The sequence below is a fragment of the Lathyrus oleraceus genome, chromosome 4 (assembly GCF_024323335.1).
Source record: "Lathyrus oleraceus cultivar Zhongwan6 chromosome 4, CAAS_Psat_ZW6_1.0, whole genome shotgun sequence".
Classification (NCBI taxonomy): domain Eukaryota; kingdom Viridiplantae; phylum Streptophyta; class Magnoliopsida; order Fabales; family Fabaceae; genus Lathyrus; species Lathyrus oleraceus.
This window is the reverse complement of record NC_066582.1, coordinates 65,671,018-65,694,924: the sequence shown is the minus strand read 5'-3', so window position 1 is coordinate 65,694,924 and position 23,907 is coordinate 65,671,018.

Here is a 23,907-nt window from a genome sequence, read left to right as displayed (position 1 = left end):
AACTTTGAAATTTATACTCATTAAATTCTATAGAGAAAATGGAATCCATGGAAAAAATCCTCACATTTTTCTGATCATTAAATATTTTTTTATGAATCTTTTAATGTGTTGGTGATTTTTAAAATAATTATTGAAATGAATAAATTTAATTAAGTTAACAATGGCAAACTTGCAATTATCTCGTCCAGGTCCAAAACTCAGTCGTTTCAATTATTGAGATGGAGCGTGCTGGTTGGCTGAAGCTGGGCGCGCAAACACGATTCAAACGCGGCAATGCAATACGACGGATCAAAACAAAGAAAAATCCAGAAATTCATCATCATCTTCGCCAATTTTCCAGAATTAGGATGAACACGAAGAACACTCAATCTCAACTAAAATTCACAAACTCATATCCGTTGGAAAGGTCTAACCGAGTAGAACACGAATATCCTAGTGAAATCGTCCAGAACTTCATGTATGGAGCGAATCGAGCGAAAGAAAATCTTGCATCTAAACTTTGATCTTAGATTTCTCTCTCAAGACCTAACGATTTTCAATTCTACAAATTGCTACGTGATCTACAAGCTATGCTCTACAATAACCACAACATGATTTTGAGAATGGTGATAATCGAATCCGAACCTTCTTGATGTGCAGTACCGGAATCCGCGAGTTTCAAGCTTGAAATGATGAAAACAGAAGCGGCATAAGCTCTAAGGAGATGAATGATAGTGAAAGTCCAGCTCGAGAGTGCTTAGATCAGTGCCATTTCCCAACTGCCATTGGAGGATGAACTTTGCTTTGGTGTGGATCCTGATGCGATTTGCTCCAAATCTCCTTCAACAGAATTGCAACAACACCTGCACAGGGAGGATCAAGAGAGCAAACACGAAACAATAGAGGAAATCTTGGTGAATTTTGAAAAAATATGAAGATCCAAAATGGAAGCAAATGAGAGAATTCTTGATTTTTTGTGTTTGGATCTGGAAAAAATGATTAGTGTTCTGTGATTCTGTTAGAATTAAGCTTATATATGATGCTCTTAATCCAAACCATAATCAAGATTAGCAAAAAAAAAGGTGATTAGCAAAATGAGCTTATGTGTATAGTTTGGCCTTTTTGCCCTTGGATGGTTTTGATCAATGGAACAGTGATTTATCACCTCAAGCAAACCATAAATATCATTTGGAAGCTATTGGAATTGATCCCATGTCCATTGAATGTATATTTCTCAATTTCACTATGTCATGGCACTTTGTTCATTTATTCAAGTTCATTTCAAAAGCCAATTTTCAAACCATGAAGCCTTGGCATGTTATGAGTATTCCAACAAGTTTCAAATACCATTTGTGAAGTGTTGCAAAAATCCCCACTCAAAAATTCACATTATTTCACAAGTTGGACAATTTTGCCCCTGGATCTTCAACTGTACAGTTGAAATTTGACTTTTTGCATTGACCCTTTTTGAAGAAATCCAATTATGCACCATGAAAGTACATGTCAAATGGAGTTTGTGCATATAAAGAACATCCAATTTGGACACTCCATGTGGAAGTTATGCCCTCCTGATTTTGGGTCATCTCTGAAATTCACTGGACCATAACTTGACAACCATACATGGGATTTTCAAGTTCTTGGACTTTTTGGAATGGTGAGGACAAGATCTTCAACTTTCATGTTGGACAAAATTCCATTTGAAGCTTTCTTGGACACGTAATATTTGGGAGAAAAACTTTCCATTTTTGGCAGGTGAGAATTACAGGTCATTTCCATTTTTGGAAACTTTTTGTCTGACCTCAAATCCTTCAACCTTGATCTTTGAAATGTCAAATGAGACTTGTATGGACATGAATGAGGCTTTTCCAATCATCCCACACCTTCCAATTCCTGATTAAATGCACAGTTGACCACAGTTGACTTTTGTTGACTTTTCTTGACTGGGCCATGTTCTGATGAATTCCAAGCCTCTTTCACATGGGATCTTGGTTCCAAATGATACCACAAGTTAAATGAACTCTTTATGAATGATCATGGTGTCCAAATTCTTCAAGAATGGTCACCATCCAATGCTCAAGGCCTGATTTTGACTGTTTGACCTAGTTAGCTTCATCTGCAAGCAACATGGTTAGATGACAATATTCTTGTACTTTTGGTTAGTAAACAAAAGAAAAGCAATGATATACAAATGCTAAACATGCTTGGTGATCAAGAATCACACTCACAAGGTACCCACCCACTAGGAGGGAAGCTAGGGCATGCAATGATCCTTGAGGCCATGATATGATATGATATGGGCCATGAGGGATCTTAGGGACAAAATTGGGGTCTTACAGCCCATGATGGAAAAGATCATACTTACAACCACACCTTACCTCACAACGTTTGGTCAACTATGATGGTATCCATTTTCCAACCATTGTGAGAGAGGTTTTTCGTAGTAGTGAAACCTTTAAACCTTATGAAGTTTTATGCCTCTCCCTAATCCTAGTGACTTTTTATTTATATCTCCCCTAAATATGAGAACTTTCACTTTCTTCAATCACTAACCTCTAGTGATCAACCTCAATAACAAGTCTATTGAATGCTGAATTTACAACTCAACCAAGACAAACCAATAACTATGACAAGTTTCTGAAACATATAGTGGTGTACAACAATATATTCAACATTAATCCTTCTAAGGGTATTAGCATGGAATACAAGAAAGAAAATACTCACAAACCCTAGACACAACGGAATATTTCTTGTGTACAAAACTCTTAACTAAAACACGAGAATAAAATCTTCTTATATAGCAACGTCCTATGAGCTTTTTCTTCTTGGATAAAGATCTGATTTTGTCCCGAATTAGTGAAGATACTGTTGAGATTTGTTGCTCCAAATCAGCTCTATGAAATAAGATTTGATTTGACTTGAATTCAATTTTAAATCTCCTTGATTTAAATTTAGAATAAATAAATAATCAAATAGATTTAATTGCTAAAAAACATCTACAATATGTGTTGCACACATCATCAAAAATGCATTCCATGAATTGAAAAATGTGCGCAGATATCAACATCATTGTTCTGCAGATAAGGGACAAATGCATCACACATGTTGGGACATCGGTTCCCACATGTGTATTTGTGCTCCAAAAAAGCTTGAGACCTTCATTATTGTTTTGCATAATGCATTCAATACAAAAGGAACAACAATCTCCCCTTTTGGAAAATTTTGGCAAAATAACAAATTTCAAGAGCATACAAGATGTGCAAAGCATAAGTTTGAGCAATATAAAATCACACACAGCAGACACTAGAGCATAACATGCAGCGGTACAAATCATAGTAGCCAGCAGTAGAAATAAGTAGCATAAATAGTTGCTTCACAATAGTTAATGCTCCATAACCGATAACACATGCAATCATTCAATGATTAGTTAGTTATACATGCACATAAGATTAGTAGTCAGTAGTCATAGGTAAAAGGCTACTTATAACACACATAAATCATCACACAAAAGCCAGATTCCAGCCCAGACGTTTCAGCAAGTGTGCACACAGAAAAGTCAACAGTCAATACTAAGCACAACATAACAAGATATGTATTGACAAAATACAAAACTCAGTAGTCAAGTCAGTAGTCACCCTACTCTACTACACAAACTATTACTCCCCATTTTGCCACAATTTGACAAAGGCGTTCCTCATAGATTAATGGTTAGTATATTAGCTCATAAGCAACAGATCAGGGGTAGCCAAAAACAACCAATAATATAGATGTTGAACAAGATGCGAAAACATCGGGTCAATTATGGGGAACAAATTTATAAAGGTTTAACAAGACATTACAAAACCAGGACAAGTAAAAAAATCCCAAATACAAGGGCAAAAAAAAAAAACTAAGAAAAAAAAATGCATGACATTAACATCCTTCAGATTTAATAATCCATCCATCCTCTTGAATTATTGTAGGTAAGCAGTCTTCATCAGTCCCTGAGTCAGATTCATGAGCTTGAACATGTCTATTTGAAAAGAAATTTATCTTGGTGACAAATTTCTTTTCAGTTATAGATGATCCAACATTTGTTTTCACACCATTTGTAGAAGAACTAGCAGATCCCTTGTACTTGTTTTTCTCAACCTTGTTGATACTTATTCCTTTGTAGGAGAAACTCATCTTTGGGTTTTCAAAACTATGACTATTTTTGAAAACAATAAGCACTCGAGGGTGAAGATAAGAAACTTTTTTTAGAGCAAGATAAAATGGAGGTTGTTTTTGCTTGTTATGAAGGTCCATATAAAATGAGGTTTTGAAACAAGATAAATCTACTTTATTTCACGTGAAACACAAATCAAAAGAGAGAGAAACTCCCTGCATGCCTCCCTAGCTTTAATTGTTATTTATTCTCACAAATGCAGACACCAAGTGCACCCTTTAACTTTTCAAAGTCGGTTGCATCTAATGCCTTAGTAAAAATGCCAACCAACTATTTTTCAGTTGCCACATGTTCAAGAGCTATAAAATCATGTTCAACAAGCTCTCTAATGAAGTGATGATGAATGTCAATATGCTTGGTTATACTATGTTGAAAATGATTCTTTGAAATATTGATAGCACTCAAGTTATCACATAACAATGTCATGACATCTTGTCCCATGTTGTAATCCCTCAACATTTGTTTTATCCAGGGAAATTAAGTACAATTGCTCCCTGCAACAATATACTTAGCTTCATTAGTAGATAAAGAGACACATTTTTTTTCTTGTTGAACCAATATATTGAATTGTTGCCAAGGAAAAAGCATCCACTAGACATGCTCTTTATACCATCAACAGTTCCAGCCCAATCAACACCATAATATCCTACACGAATATGATCATGTCATGTGAGTAGAGAATAACATAGTCAATATCCCATTGACATACCTCAAGATTCTCTTTACTTGAGCAAGATGACATCCCTTGGGTTTTTCTTGATATCTAGCACACATACGAACATAAAATGTGATGTCAGGTCTTCTTGTAGCAAGGTAGAGAGGAATTCCAATCATGATTTTGTATAGGCTTTGATCTACATCAACTCCATTTTCATCTTTGCTCACTTTCACTTAAGTAGCAGCAGGAGTTCTTTTATGGCTAGTATTGTCAAGGCCAAACTTTTTTACTATACTTTTAATATACTTGTATTGAGATACAAAAATGCTTTCTACCATTTTCTTAACTTGAAGACCAAGAAAGCAAGTGAGTTCACATATAAGACTCATCTCAAACTCAAACTTCATTTGTTGGACAAAGTGATCCATCACCGAGTCTGACATCCCTCCAAACACATTGTTACCAACATAAATTTGAGCTACCATGAGCTTTCCTTCAGCTATTTTCATAAATATAGTTGTATCTATTCCTCCTCTTTTATAGCCATTGTTGATTAGAAACTCAGTTGACGTTTCATACCATTCTCTTGGAGTTTTCTTTAACCCATAAAGAGATTTCTTTAACTTGTAAACATGGTATAGAAAACTAAAATCAACGAACCCCTTTGGTTTATCTACATAGACTTGTTCATTGAGATAACCATTCATAAAAGCACTATTGACATCCATTTGATACAATCTGAATTTCATCATGCATGAAATTCCTAGCAGTAATCTAATGGACTCAAGGCTAAGAACTGGAGAAAAAGTCTCATCAAAGTCCACTTGTTCGATTTGAGTGTATCCTTGAGCCACTAACATTTCCTTGTTTCTTGTCACATTACCAATTTCATTAGATTTTATCTTAAAAATATACTTCATACCAATAACATTCACATCCTCAGGTCTAATACTAACTCCCGCACATCATTTCTTATGAATTGATATGTCTCCTCTTGCATTGCATTCATCCAAAACTCATCAGTTAGAGCTTCTTTGACATTCTTAGGATTAATCTTGAAGATGAAGAAAGAGTTAGCAATCATATTTCTGGATTTGTTTATGACTCATTCATTCTGGTTCCCTATGACATTATCAATAGGATGATTCTTCTGTATTCTGATGGAAGGTCCTTTGTTGATAGTAGTTTCTTCAGAATTTACACTTTCAGTCTCAATGTCAGACCCATTGTTTGGGACATCTGTCTATTGAGGGGAAATATCATTTTCATATTCAATAATTCCTATTTCCTCGGGAATATCAATAATAATAACATTAATGGATTCCATTATAATCTTTGTACAGGTGTTGTAGACTTTGTAGGCTTTACTATTGATAAAATATCAAAGGAATAACCCTTCTTCAGTTTTTGGATCCATCTTTCTCCTTTGCTCACCATCTTCCAAAATGTAGCACTTACTACAAAAGACATGGAAGTATTTAACATTTGGTTTTCTTCCTTTCTAAAGCTCATACATGGTAACTTTGGTTCCAGATCTAGTAGCTACTATATTGTGGATATAACAAGAAGTGTTAATGGCTTCAGCCCAATAATGTTAAGGATGATTCTTGGCATGCAACATATCTCTAGCAACTTTTTGTAGAGTTCTATTATTGTGTTCAACCATTCTATTCTACTAAGGTGTTATATGTGTCGAGAATTCATGGTTGGTCTCTTTAGTAGAGCAAAAATCATAGAACCTGGAGTTCTCAAAATCCTAGTCATGGTCACTTATTATCTTGACAATTTCACTCCCTTCTCCTTTTGGATATGAAGGCATAGATCTTGGAAAAGTTAACCTATGTATATCTTGAAAAACCATCCATACAAATAAACACATATCTCTTTCCACCAAGACTTTCTACTTGCATAGGCCCCGTGAGGTCCATGCAAAGTAATTCCAATACCTTTGAGGTGGCCAGATGGTGGAGCTTCTTGTGGGACATCTTGGTCTGCTTACCTATTTGGCAATCTCCATAAAATTTTCCTTGTTCAATTTCCAGCTTAGGTAAACCCCTGAAGTCTTATCCATATATGATATTCTTCATGCCCTTGGGGTTGAGATGTCCAAGTTTCTATTACTATAACTTATTTTCATCAACCTTAGACATCAAGCATGATGAGGGTTGTGGTATCCATATATAAAAATTTTCCTTAGACACAAAACCTTGCATTAACACTTCTTTCTCTTTGCTGGAGACAATACATTTATACTTATTAAATTTCACATTAAGTCCTTGGCCACATAGTTGACTGATGTTATTCAAGTTTGCAGCCAAACATTCTACCAGCAACACATATTCAAGAGAAGGTAAACCTGGACTGGTCATTTTTCCTACGCCCTCGATTCTTCCTTTTTCTCCATCACCAAAAGTGAGATAACTATTTGAGTAGGATTTCAACTCTTCAAAATATGTCTTTTCACTAATCATATGTCTGTAACACCCACTATCAAAATACCAATCTTCTTTTGAGGAAACTCTAAGAGATGTATGAGCTATAAGACATGAGTTTGTTTCTTTGGGTTTCCACTTCTTATTAACATGAGCATTCTTCATTTTCTTTCCTTTAGGTCGTGGATGATCATAATATTAGGATATCCATACAACATGTAACAAAAAGGTCTTATATGGTAATATCTTCCATAACTATGACACCACACAAATGAATTTTTGTTACCTCTAATATGAGGGTACACATGTTGAGCGCAATGCTGGAGCATGTGGTCCTTCACTAGGAAATTTCTTTTTTGCCCAGGAGCCATAATATTCTTGGGGAGAATTTTGACTTCCTTTTTATAGTTAAGCCTGATAACCTTCTTCTTAAACATACTTACAGATTTTGTCATATGCTCTATCATGGAATTCAGCCAAGTAACTTCTTCTTAAATACCTGTGACGGTAGAGGTTAGCTTCTTATTTTATTTATGAAGTACACATATGGTTATCTTTTGTTGCTCAATAATCATGAAATCTTCCTCCCATTTGGTGTAAATAAGTTCATATGCTGCAACTAACTCTTCTTCAGTCAAGTTGTCATTACTAGACTCTCTTTCAGGCTCATGCTTTCTAGTGAATGCCATCACTCTGTGTTTATTGTGAAATTTGGTAAACAACCTCTAGTCTCTTATTGAAGATTACTTACAAGATCTACCATAGAATCCTAGGACATAGTGCTAAAAGATCTTGTTTATAGTTTGTGTATGAAAGTGATGGATTTCGACTTGGTCGAAATCGTCGAGAAAAATAATGTAAACAACAATTTAGACAATGTTAAAAGGAAAAAACTTTGTAAAAGTGAATGTAGAAAATGACAATGCTATTAGTAATGAAACGAAAACAAGCGTGCAAAGAAGATAAACTAAAATAAAAGGCTTTTCATTTGAATGGAAATGGTGTTTCAATATTAATACATTATCTTAGTGAAACTCGTTTCTCTCTATGCTAGGTACTTTGAGTCTTTTTGAGTTTTTTTATAGTGAAATCAAATGAACAGCCTGAATCCTAACACTAGAACTCTTATTTATACAAGTTTAAAATAATTGCTTCATAATGTTTGTCACCTCAGCCTTTGCCACGTAGATTCTTGTATGTATCTCGCTTTTGATTATTTTCCACATGTTCCTTGGGATAAGACTAGACATGGCAACATAACCCGTACCCGTGGGTACCCACCCGAACCCGTCCCGAAGTTGACGGGGAAAACCCGTTTTGACTGGATTTGGGTTCGGTTTTGGGTTTTCCCCGATTATAAAATATGGGGACGGGTCGGGTAATGGGGATACTAGTACCCACCCCGAACCCGTCCCGTTTATTTCATTATGTACATTACTATTTATTTTTGATAATTTAGAATATTAAATATATGATCAACGTTTTTATATTTTCATTTTAATTTATTATTTAAAATATTTGAAATGAATGTATGAAATTTTTTTAGATTGTTTTATTTTATTATACGTAATGTAGTTTGTTTTGGAAAAAAATTAAATATTTCTATTAAAAAAATTGATTTCACTAAATGAATGGTGTTGGGGCGGGGATACCCGAACCCAACCCGAACCCGTTTGGGACGGGTTTGGGTTTTGATTCTCCATCCCCGTTTGGGTTTGGGGCGGGGAACGGGGATTGTTTGAGGATTCGGGTTTGGGTTTGGGGGAGGTAAAAACCGTCCCCGACCCGCCCCGTTGCCATGCCTAGATAAGACTGAGTAGTATTTATTCATTTTGAACATAACACTTATTCGCACCAAAATAACTTTCGATTGACGTATCTTGCTGATGTCGAAAACCTGAGCAACAATATCGTCGAAATGCTATAGGAAATCCTTTTTTTTCCTAAAAAACACCAAGTCCCATTTTTATCTCTCATCTCGAGACTTTGAATTCTTTAACATAACATGTCGACAAGTATCTCTTGAAAACCTTAATTTTTCAAGTCTTATTATTACGCTGAGATTTTTTTCCCTTGTCGAAAATCCCAGCTAACAAATTGCCCCCCAAAAAGTCTCTTTTGACGAAAATGAGATATGGGCATTTTTTACTTTCTCACACACCATTTCAGCTAGTGGACTGACGTAATGGACATCATTACCTTTCCATCAATCGTCACCTCGAAAGCGTGTGTTTTCCTACGAACCCATAATTCTTCATCACGGTTCCATATTCATAGGGTGGCATGGCTAGGTTTACAAAACCGTTTCGATTTCGCCTCTAAAATGGTGGACCTTGTCAATAATGTTCCCGCTATTTGTCAAGCAAAAACTGAAGAGTTTTTTGTTCCTTCAATATAAATACCTCATCTTTCACTCTTCCTCTCTTTTCCATCCATTGTTATCAGAAACTTCATCTTCCAAAATTCTTTTTCTTCAAGCAAGCAACTAAATATCCACAACAATGGCTTCCAAAGCAAAGAACACTAAAGAAACCAAGGAACCTCTTCCGTTAGCTAACATGCTACAATCAGTCACTTGTGTTGGGAATCAAGAGTACATCCTAGAACCAACATACTATGAAGAAAAGCTCTAAATCTACAAATCTCATGTACCCATTCCTTATTCCATTTATGGAAAAACCCATGCACTTATGAGTCCAATGTCTGATCCATCTATAGATCTTACTAAACTTAGGAATTTTTTCCCTTTTTACCACTGGACTTACCCATTGTTAGTATCAAGTAACCCCTAAATCTAGAGTACATGACTACCGCTCTGTGATTTTTTCGCCCAGCCCCTCCCACTAAAAAAAATTAGGATTACATCCTTTGGTTGAACAAAATTAAAGCAAAAATGAGTGAAACCTGGAAGTCAATAGGTATTTTCAACCTCATTTAGATGTCGAGAACGGGCCGTGCCTATTTCCATAATATGCTTAATCCATATTTGTACTTTTGGGAAAGTACTACCAACACCTTCTAAATTTCTTGTGGAATGGTGACACCCACCCTCTTCGACATAGCGGCCATTATTGGCCTTCGCCTAACTGGCCAAAAGTTTGACCCTAATGAGAGTGATGGGGACACCATAAAATTCAACACGAACCATGCGAGCTTTGGAAAATATATCGAGGACCATCATGTCACTGATACTACTGAAGTTTCTAACGAATAACACATTGCCTTCCTTGCTCCGTGGTTATCGAGATGCATTTTTTGCTACGAGCCTTTGAAGGTAGCAAAAAGATATTTGACCTTAGCTAACCAACTGCACAAAGGCCGAGATATTTTTCTTAGCCAACTGATTTTAGGATCACTCTATGAATTTTTAGGATTAGCCACTGAAGCTCTAAAAAACCTCCAACCCAAAGACAACTTGCTTCTTTCTGGACCATATTGGTTTCTTGAGCTTTGGCTGAACGCCATGTTTGAAATTTCCATGGATGTCAAAAATCCCAACGAAGCTAACATAATTATTAAAAATAGGCGTGTTGAAGCCGTTCGACTAGCCCAAATGACTATGATTGAGAAAAGCACATCAGATTGAGAAGCTTTTTTGGCCTATTTCTTGATGTTTTCCAAATGGAACCACTACAACCCTACTGTTTGCTCCTTTCGTCAATAAAAGGGTTGTAGTGGTTCCATTTGGAAAACATCAAGAAATAGGCCAAAAAAGCTTCTCAATCTGATGTGTTTTTCTCAATCATAGTCATTTGGGCTAGTCGAACGACTTCAACACGCCTATTTTTAGTAATTATGTTAGCTTTGTTGGGACTTTCGACATCCATGGAAATTTCAAACATGGCGTTCAGCCAAAGCTCAACATGAGGTTGGCGCTCAACTAACCTAGCGAACATGAGGTTGAATCGAAGAATATATGGGAAGCTTTGCTTACTGCAAAGCTTCTTTCAACCAAACTAGGGATCTCCAAAGAAAATGTGAAGATTTTATGTTACCAGCCCAATTTGGTATCATGCTAGTTTGGGGATTAGTCAAACTATGCCCACGACATATTTCAATAAAAAAAGTGAACTTTGCCTCTGCACTATCGACTACTCTAAGGATGAATACCTTTGATGGCTTGTTCGGCACATTACTGATCGCGCTTTACTCAATTCGTTTGCTTTTCAACCATATTTCTACTGCACTAGAGAATTCAACACTTGGTGGAAAGCCTACCATGCCAAAGAATTTCTCCATGTTGCAACATTAACTCAATATCTAACTGATGATTTCTCTTCTCTGCAGCAAAATTCAACAAAGGTAGATCCAAACACGTCAAAGAGATTCGGGCCTTCCAAAAATACTTTGAAACTATGTATGACCCTAATGACCTTAGCCGAGAGATTTGTGAAGTAGCCGTTACTCTTAAAGAAAAATTGATGGCGAGACTCCCCAACTTGAACATCCCTGATTATGTGAAGGATAAGTACACTTTTGCATTGGATTTTTATCCTGTTAAATATCCCTCTTTGCCCACCAGTGAGATGGATCTTGTTTTCTCCCCTCCATTTCCACGGTGGTTCATTAGTGGGGAAACCATAAAGGTACTCAAGAACGAAAGCTTGAAACATGTTAAGCGAGTGAATCCGACTAAGCATGACATATATAGTTTCAAAGGCCACCTTCGTGTCGACATAAATCATGTCCGGGTTGAAAACCCTATACATGAAGGTGAGGAAAGTAAATGACCTCTCCACAAATCCATTCAACTATTATTCATTTCCTCTTTATTCACATTTGATTTTGTATACTTTCAGCGGTCGAACACAAGAAAAGGACTAGGGACGTTACTAGTGCTAAAGTAGCGCTAAGGCAACCCAAAGTCGAAGTAACTCCAACAAACTCCACACAAATAAGTTATATAATATGAAATTTGGCTTTAAATTTCTCACCATATCAAACTTGCTTGATTTTCACCATAGGAGTTTCTTATCTTTATGCAGCCTGATGACGAAACTACTGATGGCGAGACTGAAACAATTCCTGTCAAGGATTCATCCACTAAACCTCAAGCCAAAAAGAAGAAACCAAAGATCACTTGTGTCATACCTCAACTTTGCCCCCCATTCAATAAATCAATACATACATCATGACATTTGCATCCTCTGCATATCATAACATGCATTTTATCTCGTATAATGCTTAAAATATCGACCAAAATAAATTTTCGGATTAATAGACAGATCGATTACACTGGTTTTCAAAGGTACGTGAAATTAGCGGGCGAAAAATTGCAAAATCGAGCTTGCATGCGTCAATTTTATTAATCTAAGATTCACGTAGTTTAACCTGACATGCTCGTTTTTTTTACTACTTTTATGGTTGCATTTTGACCAGTCTGGGCATTTTAACCGATCATCTTTTATTTCAAAATTTGATCAAAACATGTATGTTTCCGAGAAGTTTATTTCGTGCTGGTCATTTTGATGCATTTAATTTAATTTTTTGAGCACTTTTGCGTCCTACTTTTATTCATTTTAAGTCATATTAATTTTATTTCTTTCTCAAAATGCTTGAAATAAATAAATATAATTTTCTATTTTTTTGTTTCAAATTAATTTTGATTATTTAACTAGTATAATTTTATTTTATTTAAATTGTTTCAAATTTATTTTGCACATTAAGAGCACCAAAAGGGCATTATTGGCATACATAAAAATTATAAAACCCTAGCGGTCTCATATAAGAATTAGAGAATGATGGAAGAGAGAGAGAAGAACCAATTCAAACCCGTTGCAACCAAACGACACCCACTCAATGACATGCTCTCTCATCGATTTTCAAATAGAACTCAGTTTCTTCTTAAAAGATAAAACCCCAACTTGATTTTCTTTCTATACTTGCATCATACACATATCTCATTTTCATATTTCAAGAGCAACAACTTCCATAATAACAATCGCTCACACGTCTCAGATTTTCCACCGATTTCATCTTCATGCCCTTTCTCAACTCTTTATGCTACAACGTAACCTACTCACTCCAAAACCAACCTTCAAAACCTCTCTCTCTTTGGTTTTGAGTTTATAGAAGTATATATTCTGTTTGTTCATAATTTCTATTATAAATTTATATATTACTTATTTTTTGTTCAAAGTTTTTATTATAGTTTTATATATAGTTTAATACATATACATATTTGGATTTTTGTGAGTTATATATATATATATATATATATATATATATATATATATATATATATATATATATATATATATGATTTAATTGAAAACACTGACAATGTAAACGGATTTTACACCGTCAGTTAATCATAGTCGTTAGATATTGAAACAAGTTTGATTTTTATTTTAAAAATCTATAAAGTAATGCAAACAGGTGATGGTGATGAATCGATAGTGTAAAACTTTTTACACTGACAGTATATAGTAATTAATCTCATATATATATATATATATATATATATATATATATATATATATATATATATATATATATATATATATATATATATATATATATATATTGTTTTAATATTGTTTCCATATTCTATTTTGTTTTAATTCTATTTCGATACTGTAGCAATGCAGGTTTATTGTGGATAACGCGTGCATGTTATGTTTAGTTTTTTAATTTTTGATAACTCTAAGTTGATTTAAAAAATGTGATGACACTATTGTAGTAATAATAATGTAATTGGTTGTTGTTTGGTTCATTATTTCATTGCAATTTCAGAGTTAAAATTCAATTTAGCTTTCGAAAATCGCTTGGATGCATAAATTTCATTGACCGACTTCTTATTGAGTAATTTCTACATGAATTCTCTTTAGGTTAGTTGAGCGCCAATTTCAGTTGCTTTCGATATCTGTTGGATTATGATGTCGTGACTTTCCTCTTGGGCCTTCTTACAATAAGCATTTCACCAACATCGAGTCAGTTTTCAAAATCTCAAACTATTTTTCAAATCATCTCTCGTTTACATGAGTCAAACCTTGATCACATATCGAGTGAATTTTCTTAAATCAAACGTAATTTAAAAACCTTTTATCTAAGCAAATGTGAAAGAAGAGGACCATTGGAATCTAGCATTCTGGTGGGAACCCTCGAATGATCGGTCCCGAGCCACACGTTTTGGGTCATTCTTAAAACACTTAATCAACTTGGACAAATAAGGATCGTTGGGGTCAAGCATTCTGGCGTAACTCTTTGAACAATTGATTCTTATCAAGCATTCGTTACCCATCAAACAATTTTCTTTAATAATTTGAATGAAAAAGAACGGTTGGAATCTAGCATTCCGTAGGAACCCCGAGTGTCTGATCCCGAGGCTTATGTCTCGTTCTCATAAAGCATTTTTCATTCATTCAAAATACATCAAATACATCAATCTCTTTTCTCTCCACCGTGCGATAACTTTCAAAATGTTTTAAAAAACGAACGATATTTTTCCTTAAGATGATGCAAATCAATGCTTCGTCCATAATCGTTGAGTTGAGATAAGTGATATTTTCCTGTGAATATTGACACTGTAGCAGTAAATTCATGACCATCAAGCTATGGATAAGCTAGACGTCAATAAAACCAGAGTCAACACCGTGCTTTTATTGTTTCCAAAGGAAAAGTACGAACAAAACCCAAAAGATAAGAAGTTTTCAAATCAAAACTAATAAAATGCCAGAGATTATAGGTAAGGGGGTTGGTTACACAGAGGGAAGGTGTTAGCACCCAAAGTGTCCTAGGTACTCCTGGGGAGCCCTTTCTTGTATGTATATGTGTTTTTGTACAAAATTATGTTTGCAATAAATAGAGTGGAGGGATGAGAAAATAGTTTATTAATTATATTTTTGTGTTTGACAAGACCTTCGGACTTGTGCCTACGTACCAACATAAAATGAGGGATCAAAACCTCGTAGTTCGTGGTATCAATTTCAAAGTGAGTGCATTGCTTTTAATAAAAAATTAAGTTTAACAAAGGCACAAAAGGCCTAAAATGGTTTGAATGAATGTTATTTCTTTTTGTCTTTTGAAAATTTTAAGTCAAGTATAGTTAAATTTATTTACAAATTTGTTTAAGAAAATGAGTTTGAAAATGCAATGACATAAGGCCAAAGTTTCTAGTTTGCAATATGGTCTAATGTTTGGAAAACAGACACAACAAAGAAGATTTTTAAAAGGGGAAGAGATTTTGAAATTAAAGAAATGGGGAGAAGATGAAGAGACTAATCCTAAGCATAAAATTTAAAAAATAAGAGTTGAAAAGATCTGACCAATGGGATGCAATCCAATATACAATAATGTCATATAGAAAACCAAATTTCCCTTGGACTTTAGAATCAAGCAATGTCAATACACAAATAACAAGATGAAGAGCAAGGCATCAAATAAATATAGCCACATCTAAGCTTAGCAACTCCATGATCTTCTTCAAAATTTCTCATGTATCAGGTGGCTTCAGGGATAACATTAGGCACAAGTTCAAAATAACAGATTCAATATGATCATGTAGCAGATGAACTCAAATAGATCTTCATTATCGTATCAGATGAATATTCACTTCACAAACACTTGGTTTCATGAAAGTTGGCATTGGCCAAGTCCTTTGCATAAGAAGTGTTGCCTAAATTCTAAGTCCAATAGTCTAAGATCAAACCAACAGTCCACACAAGATATTTTTAAGGGTTTTTGTTCTTATTATGTACATTAAGGTCAAAAGACCACACAAAAAAACAAGTATATACAAACACAATATATCACTAGATATGGCCCAAATGGGAAAATTGAAAATAACATTAAAGTAAACAAGTTTAATGGTATGAATAATGGCAAATGAATTAAAAGCTTAAAAATTAAAGTGCATAAAAGTAAATGACTTGAAATTAAATGTTATTTGTTAGTTTATTTTGCTTTGTTTTGTTTAAATCATTCTTTGGAGAACACTCAACCCACTTATCACAAGCATGGGTCCTTGAACCAAGACATCTTCCAAAGGAAGGAAAAGAGGCCAAGTTCCCACATAATACCATGAAAGAGGGGAGACTTAAAATCTCACTAACTAGAATGCTATGCCTTTTGTGTCACAAATTTAGCGCTATGTTAAGCAATCGTAATTGGACTTACGTAGAAGTCAAAACTATTTGAGGTTGGGCAATAGAATTTTGGTGTTAATGCATGTTAGAGACATAGTATAATGGACTATGCTCATGAAACATACCACACACAAAAAGAATATGCAAAGAAGTGGACCTAATCTCATCCATACTCATGTTGATTTTGCAATCAACTAGTCTTAGGATATAGAGATATCATAGGTCCATGACATGGATGAGTAAAGAAGGGGAATGAGATGAAGAGGAAGGGGGAATGGATTCAACACAAATTGGTCAAAGGAGGACCTTTACCAAATTAAGATCATTCATTCATTTTGGGAGATGGAATGTACATTCCATCAATCCCCTAAATCCAATGATCTTAACCTAACAAAGTCAAATCAACCTTGACCAAGGCCCAACAACACAAGTCAAACTCACAAAGTCAATTAAAATGACTCTACACAATTTATTTGGCATTTAAAAAATTAAAAATAATAAAAATATGCATTAAATTAAATAATGGTTGATGATTTTCCTAAAACCTCATCAAAACACCAAAGAAATTGCCATGAGATTTATCATAGGTCAAACAAGGTCAAAGGACCTTGGAGAAAAATTTTCATAATTTTTGGAAACTTAAAAGTATTTTTAAACAATTAAAGATATTCACAAAATCAATTAAATCATGAAAAATATTAATAATGACCCAAAAATTATTTTTAATTCAGAAAATGAAAGAGGGTTTTATTTAATTTTTTTTGGTGAAACTCTCATATTTTTTGGATCAATATTAAATTTAATATGAACTAATGAAAATAACACAAATAAAATGAAATTCAAATATTCAGAAAAAACGTGGACCACTTGATCTTCCTCATTAATTGAGGTGGCAAATCAAGTGGATCCAAACGCGCGTTCCACCATGCACTTGAGTCAGCGCGCCATAAACATGGTATTCAAAACCAACGCTCGTGATTAAAACAAAATGAAATGATCATGTGGCTCAGGACCATGCCATCTCATCTTCGGAGCAAAACACCGGTCATCTTCTCAGGCGAGCTTCGCCGGACTGGTCCACTCATCACCATCACAAAAATAAAAAAGAAGGACATGATTTCAAAGTAAAAATGGCACTGATCACGAATCTGACCTCAATTCATCCTAACTCCAAGTATATTAAGTGATACATGGACTTGAAATTTAAGGTACATGATCTGAGTTACTTCGATTTAACCTCAAAGCAACTCAATCTTCTTGCCTACATTGGTAGGACTTCAGACAACCAAGGATCCAAGAGAATTGATGAGAATTGAGAGAGAATCGAAGAGATGAAAAAATATGGAAAATACTTATAATGCTGTGTAGAACTCGATTGCTCTTGCTTTGATTCTTGCTTGATCTCACTCAGGAAGCTTGCAGAAGTAGATTAGAATTGAACAAAGGCTTTGGATCCCTGGAGTTTTGAATCTCAAAACAGTGAGATTCAAACTCAATTTTCAAAGAAAATTCTCAGGTTTCTCCTTTCAAATGGAAGGGTTTAGGGTATTGGAGCAAAGCTGGCGCGAAGGGGTCCCTAATTCTGATGCTAGAGGTCTTTATTTATAGTTGCAACTCGTAATATTTGCACCTTCAAATTCAACTTCCAAATTTGGCAATGGATGATGCATGCTTGCATGGGTGTGTACAGGCCCATGAAGTCACTCAATTAGGTCCATAATCAAGTGTGAATGATTCTGAAAGCAACTTGGAATGCAAGGCAAATGTGTATGGCTGTTTGAAGTTTTGATTTTGCCAAATGATGATGCCATGTTCAAGCCATGCGCATACCACTCAAATCTTGACCAAAATGGATGAAATTGGACTTTTTGGAAAGGTTAGATTAAGAGGAACAACTCTTATTTTGAACATTTTTCCATTTGAAGCTTGTATCATGATTCTTTTTAAGGTGGAAGTTTGGAAATTTTAACATATCAAAATGTTTTCTAAGTGTCAAGCCATATGTTCACTTATTCCACCTTGGCCAACTTTTTGTGTGCTTCAAATGAGAAAAGTGTCTTTATCAATGTTGTAGATATTTCAAAGTCCTTCAAAATGGTCACAAATTTGAACTCATTTGGATTTGAGATGAATGAGCTATGCATTTTTGAAGTTGAGGAAAATTACTTGTTCAATGGTATTGGTCCAAAATGACCTATAATGTATCCTCATATCACATGCTTATAAAAGTTGAATTAGATCTTCCTCAAAACATAAACGTTTAAGTAGACACCTTGAATTTGATTGTGCAACTTGGAAATATTTTATATCATACAAATTGAGAAAGTTATGGCTTTGGGAAGTTGACCTCCAAATTAGGGTTTAAACAAAATGACCTATAATATTTCACCATAAAAAATGACTTTCCAAGCAAAACTAGCTCTAGACCTCAACATGGAAGTTGTTTGGAATGTCATTTAGAGTAACTTTTATCTTAGAATAATTTTCATATGATGAAAAATGTAGGAGATAGGATCTAGGGGACCCCGGTTTTGATCAGATGAATTCCTCTGGTCAACCACCATTAACCAACTTGCTAGCTTGCAATTCTCTTGACTTTTGGGACTAATGGGAGATAATATATGCATAAGATGATGAAATTTGAAGTTACCCTTGAAATATTTGATCAATGGGTGAAGAATCTTGGTGAAGAAGTTACACAAGATACCCAGATGAACTAGGGTTTCCAAGGCAAGCCAATTCCAAATTCTTGAAGAATTCTTGATCAAAATAACATGCAAAGATCATAGGGACTCATATATGATGCCTAGAGCCATTGTGGATCATTTCTTGGTTGAGATCTTAGCAATGAGGGTCATAAACCCTAGATGTAAGCTTGATGAATCAAAGGTGATCATGTGCCCTACCTACAAAATAGTTAGACAAATGCAAAGACATATTTTTGGTATTTTGATTAGTAAATGATAAAATACAAAGTATGATATAATCACATGGTGCTTGGCGATCTCTCCCAATATAAACCCAATGAATGAGGGGTAAGGAGGAGGCCAAGGTGTGATCCCAATGCATATGTATATAATGAGATAGCATGAGGGATCTTATGGTCAAAATTGGGGTCTTACAGCTGCCCCTATTTAAGGACATTCTAACTGAGAAGGTAAAGGTTAAAATCTTCATATCGACTCAGTGGAATGGGCTTAAATAACAACATATAGAAACAAATTTTGGTCCCTAAGAGACCTCATGATGCATATGATATGAATGATAAAGTAAACTCTCTATGGGGAAATATTGCCACAAAGGAAAAGAATCCGGAGAGACTGAAAGTCCACAGGAGCATAATGCATTCCGTAAGGAAAACTCACTGGGGAGACAAAGACCCTAGGGGATAAAGGGTTATGCGTAGGCCAAGCTACGACTTAAAAAAATGTTGGGGGACTAGAGGAATTCCACGAAAATGGAAAGACTCAACCAGGGAGAAAAGTAATATCTGCAGGGGAAGCAGATAGATCAGAATAAAACTGAAATACTCGAACCAAGCAGGAACAGTGATTTCACTAAGGAAATACGCACTCAACTCAACTGGGGAAGAAACAATCTTCAACACAGGAGGAGCATAAATATATTATCCACTACCAGTTACTAGGTACGGGGATAATAAAATCTGATAGGGGGACATCCATTACCAGTTAGGGTAAACATATCAAGGATGACTCACTGAGGGCCGCCAGGAGGTGCATTCATTACCGGTTACTGGGTAAGAATAAACTTGCTGGGGAAAAGCTGAAAAAATAGGATTTACAACTACCTTTTACTGGGCAGAAGATCAAAGGGAGAGAATATCCGTCACTGGTTAAAGTGAACATGTCAAGGATAGACTCAGAGGAAAGAAAATCCATCACCGATTAAGATGAACATATCAAGGATTAACTTGCCTAGGAATGTTGAGGAGGATATCCATCACCGATTAAGATGAACATATCAAGGATAAACCACCTGATCAACAAGTAGAGATTACATCTATCGAATGCAAGATAGAATACCAAAAAGAGAATATCCGTCACTGATTAGGATGAACATATCAAGGATAAATTCTGCAGGGAGGAATAAGGATTACATCTATCAGTTACTGGATAGAATACCAAAAAGAGGATATTCGTCACCGGTTAGGATGAACATATCAAGGATAAACTCTAGAAGGGAAGAAAAAGAAGGATTTACAACTACCGGTTACTGACGCTCTATAATTGAAGGAGGACAGACACACCAAACCTGGATGGGGATAAAGTACCACCATAAAAGAGAATCAGAATCACAAAAATAAATCTCAGGGTGTAATGATGCAATAATGAAGTTATATGAGTGTCTATGTATATGTATATATGTGTGTGTGTGTGTCTATATATATATATATATATATATATATATATATATATATATATATATATATATATATATATATATATATATATATATATATATATATATGATGATTATGCTGACATAACGATCACAAAGGCTCAACCCTAGCTGGGGAAGAAATGAGGAGATCCGCTGAGGAAACTGCTACTAACTCTGCGGGGAATTTTAGGTCAACACCATATCAAATGGGAGACAACCTTACAGGGGAGTAAAGACAAATAACTACTCAGAAACTAGGAGGAAACTCTGATTGGATGCAAATCTGATGGCGACCGATGGGAAACCAAAGTTCTACCGAAACTATGCTAATTGCTGCAACGAAATGCCTACACTCAGCTGGAGGACAAACACAAACTCAGCTGGGGATAACGGCGAACTAATCAGCTGGGGAAATCAACAAAAACCGGGTGCTAAACATGTCACTGGGGATGAAATAGGAATCACACCTACTGCTTTAGGGAGAACCAATAATGCTCCACATTTAGGGCTTACTACTTTCAAACCACTGTTTATAATGAAATCGATTGCTTAAAATTAATGCTTTTATATGTTTAAGAAAACATGGTTTTAATTAAAATTTTAATTTAAAAAATGATCATAATAAAATTTAAAACTATTTGGATGAATTAAATGAGAGTAGAAACAATTGGATAAAAGTTCAACTTTATTTAATAGAATGATAGTCTGTAAATGACAAGACTCCATAAATATTTTACAAAAGTTGAAAATGGTAATTTACATGGAAAAGGGATACATTGAATACAATGATCTCTAATCCTTCTACCAACTTTTCATATCCACTGTGCTCTTGGCCGCTAATGGGGACTAGAATCCAACAATATGCTTAAGAAAGTCTTCAAAATTGAAGATCAACAGGATGTAGTTACTTTCCATAATCCCTAATTTTTGCATAAATTTCCCCAAGGTGGGGTACTCAATTTATCGGGATAATTCTTTCTATTTTATGTCCCTAACTTTTTCCTGGATCGCCCTTTCGGGTTTCAATCCACCGAGACGCTCATTTTTGCCTAAGCCGCCCTTTTAGGTTTTCAACTTAGCGAGTTGTTTATTTCTTTTTAGGCGAAGTATTTCTTGACTGCATCTGCGTTCACAGGACGAGTGAACTCTTCACCATCCATAGTTATAAGAATCAAAGCACTGCCTGAAAAGGCTCTCTTAACAACATATGGGCCTTCATAATTATGAGTCTATTTGCCCCTAGAATCTGGTTTGAAAGATAGGATCTTCTTGAGCACAAGGTCACCTTCTCTAAACACACGAGGTCTGACCTTCTTATCAAAAGCTTTCTTCATTCTCTATTGATATAACTGACCATGACACATGGCAGTCATCCTCTTCTCTTCAATCAAATTCAACTGATCATACCTGGTCTGACACCATTCATCCTCAGTCAACTTGGCTTCCATCAAGACACACAATGATGGGATCTCAACTTCTACGGGGAACACAACTTCCATACCACATACAAGAAAGAAAGGGGTTGCCCTTGTTGAAGTGCGAATGGATGTACGATACCCGTGCAAAGCAAATTGGAGCATCTCATGCCAATCCTTATATGTCACACCATCATCTGAATGATCTTCTTGATGTTCTTGTTTGCAGCTTCAACGTCCCCATTCATCTTAGGTCTGTAGGGAGAAGAATTATGGTGTGCAATCTTGAAGTCTTTGCAAAGAGCTTCCACCATATTATTATTCAAGTTCGATCCATTATCAGTAATGATCTTACTTGGCATCCCATAACGGCATATAATCTAATGCTTGATAAACCTCATAACAACTTGCTTGGTTACATTTGCATACGATGCCGCTTCAACCTATTTTGTGAAGTAGTCAATAGCCACTAAAATGAAACGATGTCCGTTCAAAGCTTTGGGCTCAATCATGCCAATCATATCAATTCCCCACTTGGAGAAGGGCCATGGGGGAGGAAATAACGTTCAACAATGTCGGAGGAACATGAATCTTATTTGCATAAATTTAACACTTGTGGCATTTCTTCACAAACTTGCAAGAGTCAGATTCCATTGTCAGCCAATAGTAACCTGCTCGCAACATCTTTTTCGCCATTGCATGTCCATTGAAATGAGTACCAAAGGAACCTTCATGGACTTCAGTCATCAACAGGCCTGCTTCGTGTCTATCCACGCATCTGAGCAGAACCATATCAAAGTTTCTCTTGTACAAAACATCACCATTCAAGTAGAAGCTGCCGACTAATCTTCTCAAAGTCTTCTTATCTTTCAAAGATGCCCCAAATGGGTAAATTTGACTTTGGAGGAAACACTTGATATCAAAATACCACGGCTTTTCATCCTTGACCTCTTTAAACAAACACATGAGTTGGCCTATCAAGACGCATCACAGTCAAATTGGAACCTCATTCCAATACTTCACTATAATCATTGAAGCCAATGTTGCAAGCGCATCTGCCATCTGGTTTTCATCTCGAGGGATATGATGAAACTCAACCCTTGTAAAGAAAGTTGAAATCCTCCTCGCATAATCTCTATATGGTATCAAACCGGGCTGATTCGTCTTCCATTCACCTTTGATCTGATTCACTAGCAAAGTTGAATCTCCATAGATGTCCAAATACTTGATTATGAGATCAATGGCCTTTTCAAGCCCCATAATGAAAGCTTCATATTCTGCCATATTATTTGTACACTTGAAAGTCAATCTAGCTGTAAACGGAAAATGCGTGCCTTGAGGATTAATGATTATTGCCCCAATGCCATTACCATACTAATTAACAGCTCCATCAAATACCATGCCCCAACGGGAACCAGGTTCTGGCCCTTCTTCAAGCAATGGTTCATCACAATCTTTCATTTTCAAGTACAAGATCTCTTCGTCGGGAAAATCATATTGCACTGACTGATAATCTTCAATCGGTTGGTGGACCAAGTGGTCAACCAAGACACTACCTTTAATCGCTTTCTAAGATTGGTATTCAATATCATACTCTGATAACAACATCTGCCAACGGGAAATCCTCCCAGTTAAAGCAGGCTTCTCAACTGCTTTTGGCACGGCTTATCCCGGAGGGAATTCTGGACTTTTGCTAGATAAAAATTGTCACCAGGAACTATTTAAGGGAGAT